Genomic DNA, 27891 nt, shown 5'->3' with positions numbered 1-27891 from the left:
CGCCTATAGCGAGTGCCAAACACTGGCCACACATTCTCCAAGATTGATTGTCCTTTCAAACTACCTAAAAAGTAGCCTAAATGCTATAGCCCACACTTGTATGCAAAAGATGAATTGTTGTTCAATATTTTGTGTATCAATACATGATTGTGTTTCTATCTCCTGCCTTGGTATAGGCTCAGATTATATAGGCTTTGATGTCGCGCTCCTATCGCACAGCACTGTAGCCTACACATCCTGTCAAATATGTTCAATAGGCTACCCGTCTATTTACTTTCGAGCATGCTTGGCTATTGAATGAGAGTTACGTTCTACAAAAACATGAATTTAGTTTCCCCATTACAAAAACATTTAAGACAGGAATAAAATTTAAAATTAACAGCAAAAATATATATACAATTTAAAACTATTTCAATTGATCAAGTGCAGTAGTCTACTATTTGTTGTGTAGCGGGAATAAACCAGTCAGGTCAGAAAAGGAGAAGGAGAGACATGTCCTGCAATAGGATTATGACTTAGGCCTATATATAAAGGTAAAAAGAAACCCGTTAAGACTACACGCTGCTATGCGATTTCCTTACCAACGGCAAATGAATCCGTTTTATCATTAGGCCTACGTTTTCATGTTATTAGCCTACCATTATTATAATTCCTGTGCATCAAACACTTCCATTTCATCCACACAAAAAAAACGACATTTGCTCGCAATACAATTCATCAACCACAAGAAGTTGTGCATAAGCATGGTCTGAGCTGTACGTGGAGATGCGCACACTTTCCCGTCAACCTTTGCGGGAAAACTGGTGCACAAAAGGTTTAGTATTTTTTGTGCGCACGCACTTTAATAATTACGCCCCAGGTTACTACATGAATCCAACTACCTACAGCGTAAATATAGGCTACATTACATTCAAGTTAAAGCTAATGACTAAGTTATAGCCTAGTACTTCATTGACATGGCATAGAAAGCAGTCACATAACAATTCAACTGGTTTAAAAACAATACAGTACATGTATTTTTAAGTATTTACATGCTAAGAGAACAAGTCCTTCAAGGACAGTAGAGCCATAGCAACAAGGATACGGTTTGTTTTGGAAACTGTGTTGTACGAGCTTATGAAACAAGAGTTCCATTTCCTCAGCTTGTTCCACAAGAGAACCAATGACTCACTGTGATTGGACTTACGGAACCCGAGTTAAGATGTCCACATCCCCTCCCCTGTACAGCATGGCAACACCTCTCTATTCCTAGTGTCTAGTGTGAGGCAACCCTACTCAGTCACTGTAAGGGCTGCTAGCTACCTCATTACCTTACATAACACACTGCAGTTGTCCATCATTCCGTCCAATTTCACTCCGGGGGCGAGATCTCTGGCATTCAGCTAATATAAAAAATTATAAAAGATAAGGCTTGGGGAGAGGTTGTATATATAGGCCCATATACAAGCACTGGACAAAAAGCACTATATACTAATCCAAATCCTCTTTACGATGGAAGGCACGGACGGAGCCCACAATAAGCCTCGGAACAGACTGTCCTACAGTCCTACCATTGCTCCTGTCAACAGGAAACTCAATTCATCAACAGCACCTATGTTTATGATCCATATTTCATAACTCACCACCTTTTATAAAAAGAAGGAGAGTAAAGCGGAGGAGAGGAGAGGAGAATTATATGTATCACAGGAGTACTTTGCTAGGGCCAGAGGCATGACAGGGGGGGTGTAAATTGAGCGTTGTATCCCTGCTCTGGGTTGTACATCAGATGGCCTGTCACGACATGTAGGTGAGTTACTGCCGCTGTGATATAATTCATATGGATCTCCTTGGCTGGGACAGACCCAGTTCCATTGTATTTATTTGACCATTTAAATCATGAATATTGCCAAGAAGCTATGAATCTAATTCAGTGTACACTTAGGAGTGAGATTATTTTCCAAGGAAATGTAGAAGATAATGCAGGAATTAGACAGTCATACTTTTCCTTTAGCTAAACATAGAATCAATGGTGTTGCTGGACCAGCCTGACAGGTTCAAAAGATCATGTATCACAGCCACTCTGTCAATGCATTATAAACACTAAACCTACACTTAGCCTCAGCCCAACAATAACTCTCACAGAAACCGTTTTTTATTATCAACAATATCTAGGATTCATGACAGAGAGAAACTCAAAAAACCTTGGCCACTAGGAAGATTGTGTGTGAGTGTGCGCACGCGTCGGTCTGTCTGTCTGTCTGTGAGCGTGTGCGTACCCCCACCCCCTACTTACGCCATAATTCCAGACAGGTGGAACATCTCAGCCGACAGGTAGGCCATGTAGCTGTAGACGAACACGAAGAGGGGCTCGATGACGCGGGTGTGCGAGGTGAACCGGGAGGTGAAGGCCGCCAGGATACCATAGATGGCGCCCACGGCGATGCCGCCCAGCGATACAATCAGGAAGCAGATGACCCCAAGGACCACGTCCATTGGCGTTACCTCACCTGCGCCAGAGTACTCCTCAAACAGGTGGTATAAGACCTAGAGAGAATGGAGGGGGTTTGACACTTTAGAGCCTACAATCGAAAATAAACAACCTGTTTGGATTCCGTTGGTAAAAGCATGGTGCTAGCCTGCCAGGGTCATGGGTTTGATACCCGCTGGGGCCACAATAAAATGCACACTCCCCCTGTACTGTGGATAAAAGGGTCTACTGAGTAGCATATAAACTAGCGATATTATATGGTCTAACGTTTTGGTATAGTCACTACAGAAAAGATAAATGTTCTCATTTGGCCCATAGACTTGCCCAAAACCTGCAGAGAGAGGGGGTGGAGTTACTGCCCTGCTTCCACTCTGCCATGATCTTTTCTAACATATCTTCCATCAGAACTTCATCGAGCATATGACGCAAATACGAGAGATTTTAGTTCTGGGATTCCTAAATTAATGTTTGCACAACATGTAGTCCTGGTATTGCAAATCAACTGAACATGAAACAATTCTGCACACTTGCGCCTGTCTGCCCAAAAAATATTATAAATGGTTCGGCTGAACTATCATTGATTTAAGTCTCATGACTCCAAGGCTATTTTAAGTGAACCAGTCCTATCAAACACTATGGAGCAAACAAGACCGCCAGTGTGTGGGTATAATCAGTAGAACATAAATATAGCAACAGGATCCACTGTGCCTCATAATATATTCAGAATATGCAAGGACGCAAACAGGAAAATAAAATACTCCAAATGTTTTTTCTACTTTATATTTTCAATGACCAACCCATAAGAGAGAGATGGTCCATCCCACAACTGTTTCAACAGAGGAAAGAGAAGGAAGTCGTGAGAGAAGTTAATTGAAAATAGATTTTGCCTCTGGTGAGAAGGCACTGGGGGACCACTAAACTGGGTCATCTTTTGTCACACATTTCCAAAACCTAACCAACCAATCACTTGTGAGGAGTCAAATGTGACGTCAGCTAGAAGGTATGAATTCAATATCCAGTGACATAAATATGGTGGGATTTTCCTAAAAGACTAGGCCTAATTGAATCTGGCAAGATGGGCCAATTTGGAATTAAGCTATTCTGATTTCTTGTGCCAGTCCAAATCAATATCCTGTCCACAGAAATAAGAACACAATCACAGGCCAACTAAAAACTGAGTCATCTTTATATGGAGGATGAATGTAGCCTACTTTTGAAAATATAGTTTTGTTTTATTATATTGTAGTGCATAACATAGTGCTGTATAGTACTGTATAGTACTGTAGTACTGTAGTGCATGGCATTATCTTATTTGGGGGGTGACCCTGACGTGAATGTACTGTAATTCATTCATTGATTGACTGTCTAGAATTGCATTGTACTGTATTTCCCTGCATAACACCACATACCACCCCACCGCCCACTCACTCACCACAGTGACGGCATCATTGAGCAGCGACTCTCCGAACACCAGAATGTGCAGCAGCTCATTGATGTGGATCTCCTCAAACACAGCCAGCACGGCCACCGGGTCCACGGCCGAGATGATGCTCCCGAACAGCAGGCAGGGCAGCAGCTCCACCTGGCTCAGGTTGGTGCCCTCGATCTGGCACACGGCGTAGAGGAGACCCCCTACGAAGAAAGCGTTCCACAGGGTGCCAACCACGGCGAACATCAGGATGGTGCCGATGTTCTCCATGAAGGGCCGGATTGGCAGGAAGTAGCCCGCATCCAGGATGATCGGGGGGAGGAGGCACAGGAAGAAGAGTTTGGAGTCCAGCACGGGGTACCTCCTCGCCCGCCAGCTTGATGAGGCCCCCCGACCAGGAGGCCCACCACAATGAGCAGACAGGACTCGGGCACGATGCTGGACAGCCGCGGAATCAGGTGGAACCCTGAGGGAGGGAGGGAGGGAGGGAGGGAGGGAGGGAGGGAGGGAGGGAGGGAGGGAGGGAGGGAGGGAGGGAGGGAGTGATTAGATGCATTGTTCTCATTCATTGTTCTCATTGTTACCACTTTCAAGGCAGCATCTCGAATGTACCAGTCACCTGAAACTTCACTGAAGATAATAACCATAATTCAAATCACCAGTGACTCACTGAACCTGTTTGAGTTAAATGCACCACCAAAAGCATATTCAGTTTCTAAGTGAGCCACCACACTCATAGTGCTTAGTAAGGTCCAGATACTGCCAAATTCAAATGGATGAAATGTATCAACTAGCCTTAATTACCTCTGAAAAAAGTAATCAGTATTCAGAATAGGCTTAGTTTATAAGTGGAACAGAAACACATTATTTTGATATTTTTCAGAGCTCATTTAACATGCCAGTACTTGCTTGCACATATGCCATTTCAACAGACCAGAACATGTCTAGGCCTCGTAGATATGGCTGGTGGGTGAGAATGCACAGAAGAAACAAACTTGATAGATGGCCAGCATCTGCAAGTCAAAACAACCCTAAACATAACACAGGAAGTCACAACAAATAAAGGGCCAAAGAACCAGGAACAGAACACAAGAAGGGTCTGCTGCATCTTAGCAATGTCACATACCACACACCCACAGTAATCACATGCATTTCCTCAAAAGTGGAAATGGTTATGCAAAACAAATTCCTCACAATATGAATCTCGTGACTCCATTAATAGAGAAACCACACACAGACAAACGGCCACATCCATTCCCATAGTGATCATATGACATGATCACCGAGGAAAACTTGACTGAAAAAGGTTCACTTTGCTACGAGATGTCGCCAAGCCAATAGATGGCGCTGCTGTTATGTGTATCTGAGTGTGATACTATATAGTACTAGTGAGCCAAGTTACACATGTATGCATGCTACAGAGTGATGCTGAAGTAAATACTTTATAATCAACATGACCTTGCTCTTGTATAGAATAAACACCATACAAAACATGGTGTCAGAAGTCAGAACCAAATAGGTATATCCTTGAGGAATCAAAATATCAAAACGACACACGGATAAATGCACAGTAGGAAGGGGCGTGCCAACTAGCTAACCAGCTACAAAAAATTTGAATAACGACAATGGCTTACCTGGTAATTCCAGTACCAGAGCCTATGGACATTTTTTCGAGCACAATGGGAAAACTATGAGATAGCTACAGGTATGGACAAAAAGGAAGCAAAAGTCTGCATAGCAACTCTGCTAACCGTGATGGGAAAGGACATATGACCCCAGCCATTCAATGAAATGTCAACTAGACACAGGATCAACAGTGAATGTCATAAGCTCCAACAGAGGGAGTTAACAGTTCTCCGGTACAGCGACTCATGTCCAGTTCTCCTGTTTATGAGTCATCTTCATTTGTTGGGTAAAGGAAGATGTTACAAGATGTCGCCACGCCAACAGATGGCGCTGCTGTTATGTGTATCTGAGTGTGATACTATTTAGTACTAGTGAGCCAAGTTAGACATTACTTACGATGCACTGAATGGAGCAGTTTGCATGCTACAGAGTGATGCTGAAGTAAAGACTTCATAATGAACTTGTATAGAATTAACACCATACAAAACACACTTCAACTTGATGTTAACTAAGCCTAAATGTAACAGAAAATGATACAGGATGTGAAAACAGTCCTTTCTCTGATGGTTTATTTCCTAATCCCATTTCTTTGGGAGTCATTTCAAGTAAACTATCGCAATTAGCTGCCATGGCTCAAGGCAACATAATTAATGCAGGCTCAGATAGGCTAGCCTAGTCCCTGGGCCCAGTGTTTCAAAACTTTGAATCTTAAATCAGAATGAAAAAAAATCCTAAAACATAATTCCACTTTGGCATTATGGGGTTTTGTGTGTAGGCCAGTGACACAAAACCTCAATTTAATCCATTTTAAATTCAGGCTGTAACGCAACAAAATGTGGAAAAAGTCAAGAGGTGTGAATACTTTCTGAAGGCACTGTATGCAGTGTATTAAACCTTAGTTACATTGAATTTTCTTGGTTGTAGGGCCTTTCACCTTTCTAAATCTACCTTGAATCCACCCTTCCAGTGGGATTGAGATAATCCAGATTTTCAGCATCAAAACTACACTCTTAGGGAAAATAAGTGCTTTCTAGATCCTAAAATGGTTCCTCGGCTGTCCCCATAGGAGAACCCTTTGAATAACCCGTTTTGGTTCCAGGTAGGACCCTTTCCACATAGAGTTCTACATGGAACCCAAAAGGGTTCTATGAGGAACCAAAAACAGTTCTCCCTGCAACCAAAAAGGGTTCTCCTATGGGTACAGCCGAAGAACCCTTTTGGAACCCTTTTTTCTAAGCGTGTATCCTAATCACTACCTTTGAGTTTTGAAAAACGCAAAAACAACATTCAAACCTCCTGATTAAAAGGTCAGATTGGATAACCAAATCCTTATCCGGTTTTGAAAAACCCAATTCTAACATTTAATCCTATCTGATTGACGAAATCCGATCAGATAACTTTTGAAAAACTGGGCCTGGGAGACTCTGCTAAATGAATGCCTTTTCAAGCCTTATGTGGAAACTGCCTGACAAATGTTTTTAAGGGGGAAATTGTTCAATGACTAGTTCTGATAGGCTAGCCAGTCAATGGACTGCATCAGACACTATGTGACGCTTCAAATCCCATTCCTCCTGAAGCCTTTCTGTAGTCTGACACGAAACCCTGACACAGTATCCACACAGTGTATATTTACACTGCTGCCGCATGAGGTAAGGTCACCTTCCAAATGACATCGTGCCACCGAGTTACATTGCAGCCAGTCTCAAGGCCCACCTTACAGACCATGACTCTGCAATATTAAAGCCCTTCTATTAAAGTTTAGGTGGTGAGCGTGGCAGGGGGCGCTGTCAGCCCATCGGTGTATCTGAATTTGAGAGAAAACGTTAAGAGACGCTGTGTAGAGAAGTTTCTGCATTTTTAAGTCAATTTCCTGCATTTCTACACATTTCTCCATGGAGCGGAGAGAAAATGTTGCATTCTAAAGCACATTTTGCTGCTATTCTATGCATTTTGCCATGGCCAATGCTGGGTTATTTTGCTCAAACATAAAATCAATACTGCTAAATTCATTGTTTTGGGTATTTTCCTTTCTCCCTGACTGTCTAGCTTTTATTTTTGTCATTCTTAGTTCTCAAAGATTATATTATGAAAAACAGATATAGTAGGTCCATTATCGTTTCTACATCCTTTATATGTGGTTCTGTAGCTCAATTGGTAGAGCATGGCGCTTGTAACGCCAGGGTAGTGGGTTCGATCCCCGGGACCACCCATACGTAAAAATGTATGCGCACATGACTGTAAGTCGCTTTGGATAAAAGCGTCTGCTAAATGACATAATATTAATAATAATATCAATAATAATATTTAATAATAATATTATATCTGGTTTTAGTAGTTTAAGTTTACACTGAAAGCGTTTTTCCATCACAAAAAAATTGACCAAACATTATTTTATTTTCATGTTTTACTTTTTGGACGCTTAAGCACCCTGCCAAATAAATTAATTAGAAGAAAAATCCCTGATATTAAAGTGTGGGATGGCACGTTGGCAGCCATTCAGCGAGGGTAGGGTTGGCACATTGGCAGCACCATCTGGTCTGGCTAGCACAGGGTGTGATCCCACTGGGACAGAGAAAGGAGATGAGAGGCAGGCAGGAAGGCAGGTAAACTGCCCTTCTCAAACACTCACACCTCACACACTGAGCATAGTTAATTAGCATGTCACCATTAGCAGATCACACAGTTCCATAATGGTCAGGGTCCTTATTGCTGTCAGAGGTTTTCAAGGATAAGGGATCAGGAGAGGAATGTGTGAAAAAGAGCAAGCATTTACAGTGGGAAACAGTAGAGTCTGTGAATTATAAAATAATGAACATTGGGAATGTCTGAGCAGATGATGCCTTCGCCTAGCTTAAACGTGCTCAGCAAACTCCTGGGTATACAGGGCATCTGATGTTTTCCATCAACTCAGTCAGCTGGAAGGCAACACTTTCAGTGTTGGACACACTCTTTCACGGGTTAAACAAGGCCATCTTTATGGAGTCCAGAACACTGCCAAACACAGCTGCTGTTTTAAAGTACTACAGTGCTAGCTCCGAGGAATGTCCAAGGAATTCCAGTGATGAACGGCCCAAAGAGGCCTAATCTTCCCATAAAGAGATGTGGTGCTTGGGGCACTCTTCTCCTTTCAACAGGCTTCGTCAGGAGACTGGCACCCTTCCACAATTTAGAGGAAGCATCTTCACCATGTGGGCGAACAAAGGAGTTAAGATAACACAGACTGCTTGGAGGACACTACAAAAGGCTCAGGCTAGATTTGAGCATCACTCGTTTGAGAGCTTGACGTGTACCATTCTCACTCCGAGACTTGTGTTTAAGCGAGATCTGAGAAACGCATTAATCTCTGACTGATTTGATAGAATGCTGGCTGTTTAATTAAAGTTGCAATTAAAACAGATAGACATTAGCCTACTGTCAGCATGCAGTCAAATCTATAACCACTTTTGGAGCCAACTAGTGCTCTCAAATCATATCCTGATGTCGCAAGCAGATGGGAGTTGTATTTATAACATTGATAACTTAGCTAGCTAACATACATTTCGGGAAAAGTTATATTAAGTGGCTAACTAGCTAGCTAGCATTAGCAACGTTTGGTGGTCAATGAGACAGAGCTAGCTAACCAGCTGAGCTAACAAGCAATGTAACAAAAGTATAATTTTGGATTTGAAAAATCCTCCATCAACAGGCTCTGCATTTCAGGAATCACAGTAGAAAGTGCTCCTGATACACTGTTCAATTATTAAGCCATTTAAACAATTCATTATTTGAAGAAAACTCACTGGCTTTCGATTTAAACGTGAGATTGTCCGACGGCGTCGGACTCGACGACAGTTTCTATCCATTGGAGCACTGCGATTGGTTGGCCAAAACTTAGCAAAAGGTCAATTGTACTTCTCTGACATGCTAATTATTCCACCCACTCAATAGAATAGATTACTTAGAACAAGGTTGCCTAGGAAACCCACACCCATAACAACAGTGATTTCTGCCAAACTACTTCTGAGGAGCTGTCAGAATGCCTCAGTAACTTCCAGGCTATTATTTCCTCACAGCAAGACAAACAAGAGTGCAGAGAATTGCGATGCAAGCGTTTAAGAAATCCTTGTCAACAATCATTAAATCAAATTTTATTGGTCAAGTACACAATTTAGCAGGTGTTATGGCAAGTGCAGCGAAATGCACATTCCTAGTTCTTGAGGTCCTTGATGAGCTTCTTGGCCTTCCTGTGACACTGGGTGCTGTAGAGGTCCTTTAGGGCAGGCAGTGTGCCCCCGATGATGCGTTGGACTGACCGCACCACCCTCTGAAGAGCCCTGCGCTTGCGGACGGTGCAATTGCCGTACCAGGCGGTGATACAGCCCAACAGATGTTCTCAATGGTGCATTTGTAGAAGTTTGTGAGGGTCTTAGGGGGCCAAGCCACATTTCTTCAGCCTTCTTCACCACACTGTTGTGTTAAGGGGACATTAAAAAGGTCCTCAGTGACGTGCGAGGAACTTTAAGCTTTTGACCCTCTCCACTGTGGCCCCGTCGATGTGGATGGGGGCCTGCTCTCTCTGCGGTCTCCTGCAGTCCACGATCGCTCCTTTATTTTGTTGGAGTTGAGGAATAAGTTATTTTCCTGGCACCACTCCGCCAAGGCACTCACCTCCTCCCTGTAGGCTGTCTCGTTGTTGTTGGTAATCAGCAAACTTGATGATTGAGTTGGAGACGTGCATGGCCACACAGTCATAGGTGAACAGGGAGTACAGGAGGGAGCTGAGCACGCACCCCTTTGGGGCCCTCATGTTGAGGATCAGCATGACAGAGGTGTCGTTGTATACCGTCAGGAAGTCCAGGACCCAGTTACACAAGGAGGGGTTCAGACCCAAGGCCCTGAGCTTAGTGATGAGCTTGGAGGGCACTATGGTGTTTAAAAACTCTCAGGAGGTAATGCGGTCTGCATTTGATGGTGAGGTACTCCAGATCGGGAGAACAAAAGGACTTGAGTTCCTGTAAGTTACCCCAATCATACTCCTCCACCTCTGTTTACCGGAGAGTCCTTTGTTCCTGTCCGCACGACGAACCCCTTTGATTGTATGGACAGGGACAATATATACAGTGAGAGACACAATTCCATAAAACAGAGTATGTTACAGTCCCTTATGTCTCTCCGGAAGGAGATCCTCACCCTGAGCTCATCTATTTTATTGTCCAGGGACTGAACGTTAGCGAGTAACATACTCAGAAGCGGTGGGTGGCATACCCGCCTTCTGAGTCTGACTAGGATCACACTTCTCTGGCGGCAACATTTTGGAGTATCACCCGGGATGAATGGGGCTTCCTCTGGCAAACAAAGGATCCAGGACCAGGAAGTCACATTTCAGGTTGAATGTCTGGTGAGTGACAGTCCTAGAAACGTTCTGAGCAAATAATGTAAGAAATAACACAAAATAAATACTGCAAAGTTGGCTAGGAGCCAGAAACAGGGTGACCATGTCTGTCGGAGCCATCTTGTATCACACCCTTCAACATGAGAGCAACCACGACCAGTGGAAAATTCTGGCACTAGTACATAAGAGCTTGTTGGATGTGTTGCCAGCTGAAAGAGAACAGTGGGACAGCAGTCCAAACAATATTGTAACTTTGGAGTTAGAGCTGAATCTGACAAGAATTTCTTTGCTAACAAGCGAGGCATGCTTGTTACAAATTAGGCCTGTAGGGACTAATGCTTTAGATTTGAGGGGAGGAAGGAATAATACACTTAAGCCTATCACAATCTGTTACGCCTGTTTTAGCATGCTGCCACTGACTCAGTGAAAATAAAACACCCATTGTACGTATAAAACACATTAAAAAGTCTACATAGCCTAGGGGTCTTTTTGATAGGGGATCCCACAGTGGATCAACATAAATAAACACCATCATACACAGAATGCAGCAAACAGGGTCTAGATGAACAAAGTCTCCGGTTTATACAGATTATTTAGTTTTTTAGTCATTTCAGAATCAACACTGTCAATATTGTCAACAATGTTAATTTATGTAAGCAGAACCCAAACTCTAGTTACTCATCGCAAAAGTGTTATTAGTAGTAGAGACATAGCAGGGTTGGAGTCAATTCCATTTAAATTCAGAAAATAAACCAAATTCCTATACACATTTTTCCTCATTGAAAAGCGAATTTACCCCAACCATGATACATAGCCTGCAAAACATAGCGTTGGTCCCTAAGAGTTGTGTGCCTTCTATTTCCTCTGAGAAGTGAATCTGAACCGGAGGGACTTTAGGTTGCCAGACTCCCAACTTCTGAATCACGATCCATAAATAACCTGGCTGCAGCAACCGGTCAAATTCCAGAGATTCAACAGGGAACAGGATACCAAGTTTGTATGTGTGTCAGTGACTGTGTGTGTGTTTGGAAAGGTCTGAGCTGTCAGCACTCGGTCTGCCGCATCTCCTCAATGCATTTTCTGATGTCTAATGTTGTCACTCTATGTCATGACATTTCTCAATGTGCTGTTTATTTCAGTCTATTGTGTCAGTCAAAAGACTTCCCTTTCAGTCAGTCAACTTTGGTACAACATACTATGGGGAGTCACGCTCTCGCGACTTCGGTTTAAGGCTCTAGAATCACGCCTGACAAGGACAAATGAAATCTGTGCCTCGCTGGAAGCCCCACCTTCCACAGGTGATAAGCGTGAGGCTCGGATTAATTCCTTCAATTATTCCGCTCTTCACCTCAGTTTGAACAGGAACGATTCACACTACTAAAACAAACAATTGGAAAACGAGACCGTCTTACGTTGTGCCAACTAAACTGTCCTCTTAGTGGCAGAGCGTGCTCACCCCCTGGAGGTTGTATGGTTCTCATCAGTTTCCTAGTCACGAACAATTTGTTATTCTTCTAATTACTTGGCCTGGCTATAGCAATAAGTTAGATGGCTAACACGACCGAAACGACAAAGTCTGACAAGCCGGATTCAGGTTTGCGACCATGCCCCAATGAATTGACCCCCTAGACTCTATATAAAATCGACACTTAAAAAAAATAAACACAAAATGCAACAATTTCAAAGATCTTTCTGAGTTAGTTAATATAAGGAATTCAGTCAATTGAAATAAATAAATTAGGCCCTAATCTATGTACGACTGTGCCCATAAGGGGTCTGGGCTTCATGCAGGCTATACAGTCTAACAGAAGCACAACGTGTGTTAGAAGCTTGTCCATGTTTAATGCCCCTCTGGTACTCCGCGTTCCATGATGTTCACGGGGTATATGACTCTCTGTTCACAAGGGGGCACCTCTCCCCCATGGGTGGCTCATTACTGGGATTCATTGCTGATTCCTGCTTGTCGTTCACTAGTCCCTATGAGGTGTCTAGTGATACAGGTTATGGGCCCTGTAGGCGATTGGTGGTTGGCAGCGTAGTCGAGGGAACAAGCAAGATTTGCATGGTCGTGTCCATCATCCAATACACAGTAAGCGGTCTTTCTCCAGCTCAGCGCTTTTCATTCCTGGGAATTAGATTAAATTACGAATCATCCGTCTGTTACCACAGAAGGGGTCTGTCCCATTCCCAGCTAGGTTACAAGGTGCTTTGTCGCCAGTACCCATGACTGGTCGGTAGAGTAACCTCCCTGGGTCTATTTTTCTATTGCATGCGGTCCAGCGCTGGGTGGCAGCCGATTACCGGAACGCATCTTACCGCCTAAACCGAGTGAGGCTTGTTGTGACAACAGTACCCCCAGGTGGCACTGCCAATCGGGGTACATCACTGATCGCCGGAGCCCTTGTACCCAGAGTGGGCGGTATTTAGGCAAACCTTGACACATGAACACAGTTTTTCTTCAACCCCAAGTGTTTACGGGTGTCAATCATGTCAGTTTGATGAAAAGCATCCCTTCCCCACATTCAGACACACGGTTGTCAAGAGTGGTGGAAATGGAAGAAGAACCAATCTCTCACAATCCCCAAGGTGGCGTCCCGCCCCTTTCAGATGCACTTCACAGGAGGCTTTATGTCTGTTCCATCCAATGGAGCGCATGCGCAGTGTCACCCTGGATCATGCGAACAGTGACGTCAGGGTACAAGCTACAATTTGATGTGCGTCCCCCATGCTTCTGCATCGTCATCACGTCGACTGTTCCCGAGGCCTCAGTGTACGTTTTGAGGGGGGAAATATCCTCCAGTCTCCAGAAGCAGGCAATCCGAGTGGTTCCTATGTTGAAGACACAGGACGGCTAGTACAGATGGTATTTCCTGGTTCCGGAAAGGGACTTTACGTCCCATTCTAGACCTACGTGCCCTCAGCAAGCACCTCAGTCTACAAACTTAGAATGCTCACGAGCCGCCGGTTATTACAGCTGATTGGCTGGTGGCGGTTGAGTCGAGGGGGCAAGCAGTATTACACACATCCATGCTAGTGTCCCGTATTCAGTCCCTAGGCTTCATAAGAAACCAGAAAAAGAGCTGTCTGACGCCATCTCAGTGCAGTCCGTTTCTTGGACTTGAGCTAGACTTACTCGCGATTGCGCTTTTCTATCCACCACGGAGGGTGTTTGGGTTTCGGCTCTGCTCAGCCAAATTTCGTCTGGGTCACAGTACGTTTCGCCAGTGCCTACGCCTATTGGGGATGATGGCTTCTGTGATGGAAGTCGTTCCTGTGGGGCTATTGTTCCACGCTGAGTGCTAGCAGCCTAAGCCGGTCGCGTCGGGTGTCCGTCAGGCCTATGAGCCATGGCCAAATGGTGGGACCCTCTGCTATTGTCAGTGGGCTCCCATGGGCCGAGTTGTATCACGACAGAGGACGGGGAAAGAGACGACAAACACAGTAAACTATAAAAACGGACATTTCAAAATCGTGCATGCAATATGCATCACTTGCGATATGGATATTACACAAGTCAATATTGTGATCTTGATGTGAATTCATTTATTATGAATTAATTATGCAGCCCTAAAACAGGTATATACACATTACTATAAAAGCAGCAGGTTCCTGTTGCCAGGCTATTCCAACTGGTTGCAATGACATAGCAAAGCATTTATCTCAAGGAAAAACTCCAGTCTTCAGAGGAATTTCATTACAGTGCAATTCGAGTAAATAAGATGTAGCCTGCAGGAAAAGGGCAGACATGTAATAATTGGATGGACTAAAGTGATTACGACTGCAACCGCTAACAGCCAGAGACCAAACCGTCAATTCAGGACTGGAATGCTAAATTACCCCAGTTTGTGTGAAGAGTGTGAAGACTGGGTGACTAGGAAGGGAATGACTCATCGCCCCTGCACAAGGAGCTCTTTCACCTACAATGGTCTGTGTTAGGCCTCCTAGCTAGGTCACACCCAATGGCTTAAGACAAAAGGACAGGTAGCAAGCTGAGCTGAAAGAAATGTAGTTATAAAAAGGCCCTTTCACTTGGCTCCTGTCCGTCGGGACATACTGTATTACACTATATGGTTGAGCTCCTTTGAGAAAATGATCATTTGTTTTGTATTTCAGCCAATGGTTAGGCCTAAACATTGGAGACACTGTTGATGTGCCTGAAGCTCCTAACCAGATTGCAGATTGCAGACAGCTGACACATTCTCTAGAACAGGGGTGTCAAACATACGGCCCTCTGTGGTTTGAGTAAATAAAATAAAATGCATTTTGTTTTATGCAGAGGCATAGGAATCTATGGTCAAGGCACAAACTCATTTATAGGCTTAAATCAGCAAATCTGGGTTTGAACACGTCTGATTTTTTTGGTTGTATTTATTTATTTATTGAGCCTATATTTGGTCATAAAGTACCAAGAATAGCATTTGACTACTTTATTCAAATAATTTTCCAAGGCATCATGCCAAAACAACATCCTGTCAGGGTCAGTGACCAAATCCACAATGCTACCCCGATGCCCAGGCTGAAATGAACAGAGGAAAAGAGGCAGAGAGAAAGAAGTGTCTGGAGGGATCTTTGTGAAAGTGGGTGGTAATTATTTTGTACAAAAAGTAATTAAACAAAGATCTCATCCTGGAGTAATTGTCAGTCACCATGGTGGTATTTCGAAGCAAGACATTCTTGATGCTCATGAAATTGCAGACGGACCATGAATTAGTATTTTCTTCGCCAATGAGGTGCAGGCCTTAGATTTTAGACTGATGTATAATCAAGATCTTCTGCGGCAGACGTCTATTAGTGGTCTTTAGTGTTGTCACGATACAACATTTTGACTTCGATACTCAATACCATCACGATACCATGGCAAAAAAAGAAGCCGTATTAGCCAGTCACAGAATGGCACTTGATCCAGACAGATAGAACATAGCTACTGCTCTGTTCAATTGTCGGGCAACTTTTGAGTTCAATATCATTCAATTTGACATTTTTTTTATGTCCATTTTTCAGAGACAGCCATGTATGCATTAATGAATCAATTACACAATGAATTTGACTTAGTTTTTACCAATCAACTACATAACGGTAATCATTTATTTGAATGGTAAATATCTATTGATAAACTGGGTAAATCTACTGGGTAGGCCTATTAACAATAAAGGTGAATGCATACCCTACTCAATAGGAATGTGTGCATGCATTGAGTTATTGAGCTTGTTTTGGCTGGATTCTATCAGTTTCCCTTGCATTTAATACTTATTTTTACTTACATAGTACTAGGGTAGTGAATTGATGTTAGCTTCAGCTGTAAGCTTGCAAGGAAAGTTAGCTTTGTAGGCTAACTAACTAGCAAGCTAACATTACCGGTATCTTCTTGCATTGTAAAGTGCTGTAGCTGTATGGATATTGTTTTGCGAACAGTAATTAACATTTTCAAAATGTAATGTTGCATTATTCAAGTGTCTTAACTTCTGTGCAGCATGAGTTGGGGGCGAACATGATGCTGCCCAGACTCAGGAGTTCCCCAGGACAGGCTAGCTAGCAATGAGTAAGTGGAGCAGGCAAGAGGCATGCATGCTGCGCTCACGCTATAAAAGGGGACATCGATGCGCTGATAGACAGACTTGATCCTCTCAATCAGTATTGACAGAAGAACCTAAAGTTAAAAAAAATCTAATAACAAACAATTTTTCATATTGTAGTATCAAAACAGTACTTGAGTTGAGTTTCGGTATACTGTGCAACACTACTGGGGTCTTATTCAACACACATCTTACTGGAAGTCCTTTTTGAAGGAACTGGTTCAGTAATAGTTTGTGTCCTTTACACTTCATATGCTCATTCCACATATTTCTGAACCAGAGGTTTGTTTTCATAATGATTTTTGGCAGGACTGTGATACTAGCCCTGTTGACACATTGCAACTTCGACTGTCACACACACATCGCTTCCAATGCTGCAACCAATTGATGAGATCCGGCCTGAAGAGGCAAGACAAATAGAATTCTAATCAAAGCCCTAAAATAAAAAAGTTAAACATTTGTAGATTAAAGGCAAACTCTGAGGTTTACAGACCTTCTTTGATGTTTAAGATAACTGAGCATTAACCTATTGCCCTCTGAAGATTGTCACTGAGGCATGACTAAACTGTGAAGATAAATCTTGCTAAATGTTGATGTGTGAAGTCATCAGCGTGTCCCCCACAGGGGTTCCCTTGTATTTCTGGTAAGGAGTGGCTATATGGCCTAATCCATCAGATTAAAGGTGGATCTCTTTCTTCCCGTATGCTATCGGTGACAGATTACAGTGAGCCACAGGGATGAAAAGACTGCAAAAGATAAGAGCCATAACCAATGTCAAGCCCAAGGCTGAGACAAAGACTAAAGCGTAGGCTATCCAACACAATATTCACTGCAATAATTGTAGGTCTGTATCCCCAAGACGTCAATGAACGCTATTCAATTCGGATATTAGTTTATATGGACAATCAACCTATGTGAATACCCTGGTAACACATAACTAGCCTAAGTTCTTTTACTATGTTGATGGGATGAAAAAAGAAAAGAAAAAAAAGAGCCATATAAGCAAATAATGGAAAAACCTTGAAAGTCATAATACTTTGGCAGGAAAAGTGAGTGGTGTTTTAGTTAATGATATAGGCCTACTTGTTATCTCTCCCAGACTTCCACACAGTCATTAAATATTAGGTCTGAAGGCCACTGTGACAAATCAGGCAACCGTTGCATCTTCTGACTTCACTGTCACATTACTCAGCTATGTACTAAGACCACCTAACCATATCAGTGCTAGGCTTGTTTGCAGAGCCGAATGCGCAAATATTTTACTCTTCGTACACTGGAGTCGTGTCCTGTAATTCAGTTTTAAATACTCATGCTAGAAGCAGTGCTTAGATAAACAGATTATGTAGGCCAGGTTTCCCATTATAGCCTACTCATTTGTAAGGCATATATCTCCTTATGCTCACGCAGAAAACCAAACCTTGAGTAAACTGAGATACAATTACAAACCTGGGATTTGAGCACACTGGAGCCATTTAGCCTACTAGCCATAGTTTTAGACCACTCCCAGTTCCTGACAACTCAAGGTGACTATAACAAGGTGATTGGGTTTGATGTTGTAAAATGATTAGACCCAGGCCTAATCTAATTATGGTTTCCACAGTCAGTCCACGATTCTAGTAGTAATAAATTATATTGCTTTGTGATGTATAATATCTCCATTGTGCACTGTTACAGTATGTGGAGAAGTGCACCAACTGACAGTTGTGCGGTCCCCTTCTCAGGTTATCATCCATCTCAGTTGTATGTTTACTGTAGATAACGGCCTCTTAAGCCTTCTTAAGGAGTGCCTTGATCTTTCAGTGAACCATTTGTGGTGGAAACAAAATCTAACAGGAGATACACAGGACTCAAAGTATAAACTCTTGAAAAGAAACAAACAGGGCTTTTTGGAAATTCTCCGGGCCGGTCAATCAGTGGGCCAGTGAAAAAAAATAAAAAATAAAGTAAAAATAATATATACCCAGTCAGTATGGATTGAAGAGGGAATCCGTATAGATATAAAAATAAAATTTTAAAAAAGACTAATTCCAGAAGCTGTTAGTTCGTTATGAAGATTATTTATCACACACGCACCACACAAATAGCCTATTTGAGAAGAATATAATCTGTCGGGCAGGAACAACATGCAGCTCTCAGACAACTGGTTGTCACATGGAGTAGCCAACAGTAAAATACAGTGCCTTCAGAAAGAATTCACAACCCCTTGAATTTTTTCACATTTTGTTGTGTTACAGCCCGAATTTAAAATGCAACTAAGATTGTGTCACTGGCCTACCCCAAAATGTCAAAGTGGAAAAAAGTTAATTTTTTTAATTTTTACAAATTAATACAAAATGAAAAGCTGAAATGTCTTGAGTCAATAAGTATTCAACCCCTTTGTTACGGCAAGCCTAAAGTTCAGGAGTAAAAACGTACTTAACAAGTCACATAATAAGTTGCATGGACTTTAGGGCCTCCTAAGTGGCGCAGCGGTATAAGGCACTGCATCGCAGTGCTTGAGGTGTCACTACAGACCCGGGTTTGATCCCGGGCTGTGCCGCGACCGGGAGACCCATGAGGCGGCACACAATTGGCCCAGCGTCGTCCGGGTTAGGGGAGGGTTTGGCCGGCCGGGATGTCCTTGTCCCATGGCGGGCCAGGCGCATGCACACTGACACGGTCGCCAGTTGTACTGTGTTTCCTCTAACACATTGGTGCAGCTGGCTTCCGGGTTAAGCAAGCAGTGTATCAACAAGCAGTGCGGCTTGGCAGGGTGGTGTTCACGAGGACGCATGGCTCTCGACCTTCGCCTCTCCTGAGTCCGTACGGGAGTTGCAGCGATGGGACAAGAATGTAACTACAAATTGGGGACTCAAAAAAGAGTTTAACATTATTTTGGAATGACTACCTCATCTCTGTACCCCACACATACAATTATCTGTAAGGTCCCATAGTGGAGCAGTGAACTTCAAACACAGATTCAACCACAAAGACATGGGAGGTTTTCCAATGCCTCGCAAAGAAGGGCACCTATTGGTAGATGGGTAAAAAAAACAGAAATTGAATATCCCTTTGAGCATGGTGAAGTTATTAATTACATTTTAGATGGTATTTCAATACACCCAGTCACTACAAAGATACAGACGTCCTTCCTAACTCCATTGCCGGAGAGGAAGGAAACCCTCAGGGATTTGACCATGAGGCCAATGGTGACTTTAAAACAGTTACAGACTTTAATGGCTGTGATAGGAGAAAACTGAGGACGGATCAACAACATTGTAGTTACTCCACAATACTAACCTAAACGACAGGATGAAAAGGAAGGAAGCCTGTACAAAAAACAAATATTCCAAAACATGCATCCTGTTTTCAATAAGGTACTAAAGTAAAAACTGCAAAAAAATTGGTAAAGAAATTAACTTTTTCCTGAATACAAAGGGTTATGTTTGGGGCAAATCCAACACAACACATTCCTGACTACCACTGTTCATATTTTCAAGCATGGTGGTGGCTGCATTATGTTATGGGTATGCTCGTCATAGGCAAGGACTAGGGAGTTTTTTAGGATAAAAAGAAACGGAATAGAGCTAAGCACAGGCAAAATCCTAGAGGAAAACCTGGTTCAGTCTGCTTTGCACCAGACACTGGGAGATTAATTCACCTTTCAGCAGGACAATAACCGCAAACACAAGGCCAAACCTACACTGGAGTTGCTTACCAAGATGACATTGAATATGGCCTAGTTATAACAGTTGACTTAAACCGGCTTGAGAATCCATAGCAAGAATTGAAAATGGCTGTCTAGCAATGATAAACAACCAACTAGACAGAGCTTGAATAATTTTTTTAAGAATAATGTGCAAATATTGTATAATCCAGGTGTGCAAAGCTCTTAGACTTACCCCGAAAGACTCACAGCTGTAATCGCTGCCAAAGGTGATTCTAACATGTATTGACTCAGGGGTATGAATACATGTAAAGGAGATATTTCTATATTTCATTTTCAATACATTTGCAGATTTCTAAAAACATGTTTTCACTTTGCCATTATGAGGTATTGTGTGTAGATGGGTGAGAAAAAAATACATTTAATCCATTTCGAATTCAGGCTGTAACAACAAAATGTGGAAAAGGTCAAGGGGTATGAATACTTTCTGAAGGCACTGTATACAGGGCACTGGAAGGTGAAACTTCGCCCCAGTCCGAGGTCCTGAGCGCTGTGGAGCAGGTTTTCATCAAGGTTCTCTCTGTACCTTGCTCCGTTCATCTTTCCCTCGATCCTAACTAGTCTCCCAGTCTAGTGCCGCTGAAATACATCCCCACAGCATGATCCTGCTGCCACCATGCTTCACCGTTGGGATGGTGTCAGGTTTCCTCTAGACGTGACACTTCACATTCAGGCCAAAGAGTTCAATCTTGGTTTCATCAAACAGGAGAATCTTGGTTCTCATAGTCAAAGTCCTTCAGGTGCCTTTTGGCAAACTCCAAGCGCGCTGTCATGTGCATTTTACTGGAGGAGTGTCTTCCGTCTGGCCACCCTACCATAAAGGCCTGATTGGTGGAATACTGCAGAGATGGTTGTCCTTCTGAAAGGTTCTCCCATCTCCAAAGAGGAACTCTGGAGCTCTGTCAGTGTGACCATCGGGTTCTTGGTCACCTCCCTGACCAAGGCCCTTCTACCCCGATTGCTCAGTTTGGCCGGGCGGCCAGCTCTAGGAAGAGTCTTGGTGTTTCCAAACTTCTTCCATTTAAGAATGGAGGTCACTTTGTTCTTGGGGACCTTCAATGCTTCAGAAAATGTTTGGTACCCTTCCCCAAATCTAAGCCTCGACACAATCCTGTCTGTCTCGGAGCTCTACGGACAATTCCTTCGACCTCATGGCTTGGTTTTTGCTCTGACATGCACTGTCAACTGTGGGACCTTATATAGGTCTCCCGAGTGGCGCAGTGGTCTAAGGCACTGCATCGCAGTGCTAGCTGTGCCACTAGAGATCCTGGTTCGAATCCAGGCTCTGTCGTAGCCGGCCGCGACCGGGAGACCCATGGGGCGGCGTGCAATTGGCCCAGCGTTGTCCAGGGTAGGGGAGGGAATGGCCGGCAGGGATGTAGCTCAGTTGATAGAGTTGTGGGTTCGATTCCCACAGGGGGTATGAAAAAAATATATAATAATAATAATAATAATAATAATAATAATAATGTATGCAATAACTGTAAGTCGCTCTGGATAAGAGCGTCTGCTAAATGACTAAAATGTAAAATGTAAATATAGACAGGTGTGTGCCCTTCCAAATCATGTCCTATCAATTGCATTTACCACAGGTGGACTCCAATCAAGTTGTAGAGACATCTGAAGGATGATCAATGGAAACAGGATGCACTTGAGCTCAATTTCGAGTCTCACAGCAAAAGGTCTACATAAGAATTTTTTATTTTTTATTTTTTTGCGAACATTTCTAAAAACCTGTTTTCATTTTGTCATTATGGGGTATTGTGTGTAGATACAAATATTTAATCAATTTTAGAATAAGGCTTTAACGTAACACAATGTGGGAAAACAGAAGGGGTCTGAATACTTTCCGAATGCACTGTAGAATTTTTTTCCAGACCGTGAAAATGGTCTCCTGATGTGGTTTAAGCATTGTTGTGGACTTACAACATCCAATAGTACCCTTGGGAAACTCCCCCCTCTATGTACGTGCCCTCAATGTGAGCTTAGTATGGCCTGTGTATCAATAATGAATAGAGCCTGAAACATTCCTCTGCTACTCTTGCTGCAGTTGTTCCTCTGTTTGACAGTTGGTGCAGAGCCACAGTAGAAGCTGAACAATGTATAAATAGGACAACACAGAAAAACACTGCCATGATTTGCATGTGATGGGGAAAGGAGTTATTTTTGACTAAGGTGAGCATGGTTGCCGCCTATCAATTGAACACTTGACTAGGGCCTTTTATTTTTTTCTATCAACATCGGTGTCCTTGGCTTTATTTATTGCAGTACAATTGTCTATGTAAATGTGTTTACACAGTAGCATCAGCATGTCATTCTGTGATGCGAATTGATATATTGAGTCTAGGGCTGTCCCCGACTAAAAAAAAATCTTGGTCGACCGAGAGTCGTCTGTTCTTTCGACCAATCGGTCGGCAGGCAACCTTTTCCATTTGGAGTGCCATGTTATCGTACCATTTCTACTGATCTGCGTTGCGTGCCAGTTATGATTTTCATATAAACATTTTCGTGGAACAGTTTAATTAAAATTTTTATAAAGTCACCATATATCAAAATCAATGTCATGTGGTTAAAATTTTACATGAAAATTATACAAATCTAAAAGTAACTTCTATTGCCATTGCCAATATGTAAAAAGTGCCTACATAAAGCCAACAAATAAAAACATTGCAGCCTGCAGGTAGAACATATCCTGATGAAAATAAAAATCCTATAAATCATATTGCCTACGCTTGGCCTGTCTGCAAGGAACTTGAAACATTGTATTAACTTGGTCCAGCACGAAGCTCCAGCTAGCAAAGTTGCAACATGGTATAAATATTCTGGGTCCTCAGAGTTTCCCACGCCAGTGAGCACCGGACAGACAAGAAAATAGCCTACAGCTGTGTCTAACACTTTTTTCTCTTAAAATTGCATAGTTGGTTAAGGGCTTGTAAGTAAGCATTTCACAGTAAGGTTTACACCTGTTGTTTCGGAGCATGTGACAAATAAAATGTGATTTAATTAGATTTTGTGCAAGGGATAAGAAGTAATCAGGTAGGCCTATTTTATAACATTTCCACTGGATCAGAGCATGATATTTTTCCCTTTCACACTGATTGGTTATCGAAAGGGAGAGAGCTGGAAAGATTTTTCAAATAGGCTGTTGAGGAACTATTGTCATCCTCAATGGATGTAAAAACAGACTTTGTTTACTTGCTGTTTGAGGCGAAGAAAACAAATATTTGAGAAGCTCCACAGTGATGGTGAGTTAAGACAATCAGAAATAGTATCAGATCTCCAAATGGGCACACTTATAAGCCTACAGTTGCGCGCAGGCCAGGTAGACTAGCCCTAATTATATATGCGTAATCAGGTGTGTGTCCTTACTTGGGATTGACAGATCTCCAAACAAAAGACAATGACTAATAAAAACTCTCTCTCAAGTGTAGCCTAGGTTGTACCCTCTGAAAACAACGTGTCCACTCCTACAATGACAATGGTAAGACGGTAATAATAATATATTGAATGCATTAACAGAAATGATCCTAACCAAACAAACATTGTAGATTAGAATTATGGGAATTAACAGTAAATATACTACTGGTGATACTGGTGTGCCAACCCCCGCAATGGATTAGTCCACTCAGACAGGAGTGAATCAGACGTGTCTCGTGTGCCATATTTTTTTTAAATATATATTGGTTGACCAACAGCCTATCCACCAAACATTCGACCAGTCGACTAAATGGGGTCAGCCCTAATTGAGTCAATGGTGCATTGGAGGGACAACTACTATGCATTGTGAGTGTTGTAAGAGTGAGCCAAATGGAAAAGAGCTTAGCAAAAACTCTCTCCATTTATTTTCTTCAATTTCCATTCAAGCACCTCCAGGTGGCAGTTGGTTTACCCCATGACTAATATTGACCACTGATTAGACCAACGGCCCATAATGTGGGTGAGTAGGACTTGGGCTCTTAGGAGAACAGAACAGGGCGCTGCCGCATTCCATTTTAGTTTAAGTTACCACCATTTGTAATGCAAACATGGCATGACAAACTTGAGTCGCCAGGCATATTGTAAAGAGGTTATTGTACCTACCTGGTCACCTGTTGCCTAAACATACTGTAGGAGTAGACCTAATTGAGCTGCAAAACCATGTAAACCTACCAATGTAGTCTAGTCTTCAGTCTAACTCTTCAGATCGAGGCCTAATCATATCAACCCTACTGCATGTAAATGTTAACAACCTACCTTCCTGGCTTTGATTAGCCTATCCTATCTTTATTAGTGTTGTATACTACTACCACCATGACCCTTAGGAGACGCAGGGTTCTAGCTAGCATATACATTTTCTTCTGTGCCTATCGTCTAGTAGTTGAACTGAACGCCAAACTACATGTGCTTTGATGCATTACACATTAAAATGTGAAACAGGGTCATTTATAGAAATGTGTTAATAGCTTGTTAACACACATTCCCTCTGTTAATGGTTAGACAGAGTTCACGAGAGAGATGAAGGGTTCTAGCTAGCATATAAATTGCCTTCTGTGCCTATCGTCTAGTAGTTGAACTGAACGCCAAACTACATGTGCTTTGAAGCATTACACATTCAAATGTGAAACGGTCATTTATAGCAATGTGTTAATAGCTTGTTAACACACATTCCCTCTGTTAATGGTTAGACAGAGTTTACGAGAGTGATCTAGGCCAAGTCTAATACACGTCTTCCGATGTACAGTAAAGATTGCTGAGGTAAAAGCACAGGCTAGTCCTGAATGTGGGCCACAACTCATGTGAACAATGTTTGTTTTGAACACTTGAATGTTAAGTGTAGCTAGGCCAATACATTGCTATCCGTCAATATGGTCTGCACTCTTTAGGCATAATCAGTGTTGGCACACTTGCTAGAACATTTCATAATCTGAGGATCTCTCTCTCACCACACTCTCTGCTACAACAATCATATCTATCCCAAGGCTATAGACACATAGGAAGAGCTATTTCTTAGGGGAATAAGGCATATTGATTTTAGGGCCTTCTTATCAAATGAAGGAAGTGTTGGAGAAACTGACCAGGGCAAGCACAGACAGTCTGACAGGACAGCAAAATAACTTCAATAGGAAATGGATGCAGCTTTAGGCTTTAAAAAAAAGAAAGAATGAGATCTCTGAGCAGGACGCTGGGGCTGAGCAGTGTAGCTTCCACAGCAGATTATAAACACAGGGGTTTCAGCATAATCAGAAGCTGAAGGTCACCTCTCTCTCTCTCTCCCCCTCCCTCTCTCCCTTCACCTTGCCTCATCCTCACTCACTCACTCCCCTCTCCTCCAAACCACTGCACCCAGCTGGGCGCTCTCCCCATCTTCCCCTAGGACAGGCTGGCACTCACCCAGGCTCATTATTATGTTGCAGAGAAATGGCAGGCTGCTGGCTCTTAGCAAAACGGCAGCAGGGGGACAGTGCAGGGGCATGAGAAGAGCACACCGCATACACGAAAAGGAGAAGCAGAGAGAGGGAAGGGAGTGGGAGATGAGAGGGTGAGAGAGAGGAGAGTGGAGATGGAAGGAGCACTGTAAGAAGAGCAATAACCAAGTAAAGGAGCTGAGGAAACTGAAGATGCAGTGCAAGATTAAATGATTGCAGCAAGGAGAAAAACCGAGAGCAGCGAGGGGACCACAACCAGTGACAAGGAAAAGGGAAGAAGAGCAATAACCAAGTAAAGGAGCTGAGGAAAAGGGAACAGGAAGAGGATAGAAGTTAGGCTACACGTGTGTGTGTGTGTGTGTGTGTCGTGTTTCCATTGCCAAACATCCTGTGTCAACAAAACAGCTTTCAACAAGAACAGTGTGGTCAAAGATGTCCACTTGATGAGAAATTGCAATGATTTCAGTCTAGCCTATGTGCAAAAGTGCAGCATAAAACTTGCTTAGTAATGCATCACATCATTATGGTACGTGTCAAGGAGCACTGATTGCACCTTCCACTTCAAAACATGACCTAAGTGTACGGTCATCATTCCCAGGAAAATCACTTACTATGCAGAATACAGGAAAACAAGTCCAACCAATACCTGAGTCACTTAATCCTGTAACATCTTTATGCAGGGAGTGTCACATTATGGACTAACACTCCATATTCACCTATTGACTTTACTCTGCCCTGTCAATGTTGTAGTATTTTCCCATCTCATAATCCCTGCTAGGGAACAAACCCTATTTTCTTAGAACCTTAACATTTGATTGGGGTTCAAAGGGTATGAACTCTGAGTATCAGGCAAGACATAATTCCTCTTGATAACGCTGAATTGAAATGGCAATCAATGGCATTCTTCAAATACCTAGATAGTCTGCTCACCTCAATCAACTGGTAAGGCTATGAAAATAAAACAAAGTGAACCTCAAACCAAATAAACCAAATTTAGCTCAAATAACCTATGACAGTACTACTCACCTAATTTCATTAAAGAGGCCAGCAGCACCCATAACGAGATCTCGAAAGGCACCTGTATGTGATGGTAATCTAGAGACAGGACAGGGAAGGCCTTTTTTGTATAGGTGTAGTTAGTATGGTCGTGGCTGCCTTCTATCCCTTGGTGGTCATCGAGTCCTCCAGCGTTATCCCGAGCGCTGATGTCCGGTGAGCTGGCAGCTCCAAGCGTCAGTACGGTGCCCTCCAGAAATATCAATATCACCAGAAGTAGGAGTCCCCGCTCCAGAAAACTTCTGGAGCCAGTGGGTGAGTGTAAAGCTACCCGAACAGACATGTTGAAATTCGTTTTTATAACTTAAAGTACGAGAAAAAAAAAGTGAGCTTGAAATCGTGTAAAGTTTGCGTGTAATGAACACACTTTCCTCACTAGCAACTGGTTTTCCAAAGGACACACAAAATATCAATTTTCGACAATTGGCTGGCTAGCTAGCCAACTTTAGTTAGCTATTTGAGATGGGTGCAGCAGTTCCAGCCTCAAGACACGGCTACAGTGCTATGTTAGTTAGCTAGTTACATATCCTCTCCTAAATAAATCCCACATATTTGAATTGACAACTTGGTCCGATATCTTGTTTCAGATACTGACAGCGTAGGTTAATCTCTTCCGCGAAAGATGTCATTGCTCACGCCCGACGGTTAAAAGATGCTGCTCATACAATTCCTGTTTCACAAGAAGAGAAATATCCTCGATAATGACAGCGGTTACAGCTGATCGAAGTCCAATATTGACCTTGAATGAAACGTTTAGAACTGTCACGTTGCATTTGTGGGGGATCCGAGATATTTCAACTCCATTCCATGTATTTGCATCCGTGTATGCGGCGTACCCGTACCCTGTCCCGACAGGACAAGACCTTATTTGAACTCAGTCAGTATGAGGATGTGTTTGTGGCTCCATCAATCCTTTTTTAGCTCCAACATCTCTCCAACAGTGACTTCTGATGTTATCACTCCACCAATGTACTCCTGTAGTGTGATGTTAGTGAAATAAATACAACCTTCAAAACGCAGACCCTTTCGCGCAGGTTTGAGGGAGGAGAATGGGGAGGGAGCTCTTTTTATTTTCGACCACAGTGACATCTGTTGGAGAGGAGGTGCGTGAGAGGACATGGGAAAATGTATCTTAAATTCGCATATATGGCAAAACCATACATTTATTTGTTCGTTTTTGCTAAATTCCTGTTCAATAGTCTGTGTAGGCCCAGTGGGTAGTTGTGTCGCGGCTTCACATTCTGTCTCAGGAGACTTG

General features: G+C 42.8%; 1 pseudogene; it reads right to left on the bottom strand.

Moving 5' to 3' along the window:
• The window catches only part of LOC123487911, a 43781-nt pseudogene extending 16123 nt beyond the window's left edge, over positions 1–27658 (bottom strand).
• Positions 27659–27891: the final 233 nt, after the last annotated feature.

Source organism: Coregonus clupeaformis, unplaced genomic scaffold (assembly GCF_020615455.1).
Source record: "Coregonus clupeaformis isolate EN_2021a unplaced genomic scaffold, ASM2061545v1 scaf1879, whole genome shotgun sequence".
Classification (NCBI taxonomy): Eukaryota; Metazoa; Chordata; class Actinopteri; order Salmoniformes; family Salmonidae; genus Coregonus; species Coregonus clupeaformis.
Note: the sequence above shows the minus strand (reverse complement) of the source record. Positions and strands in the feature narration are given on the sequence as shown.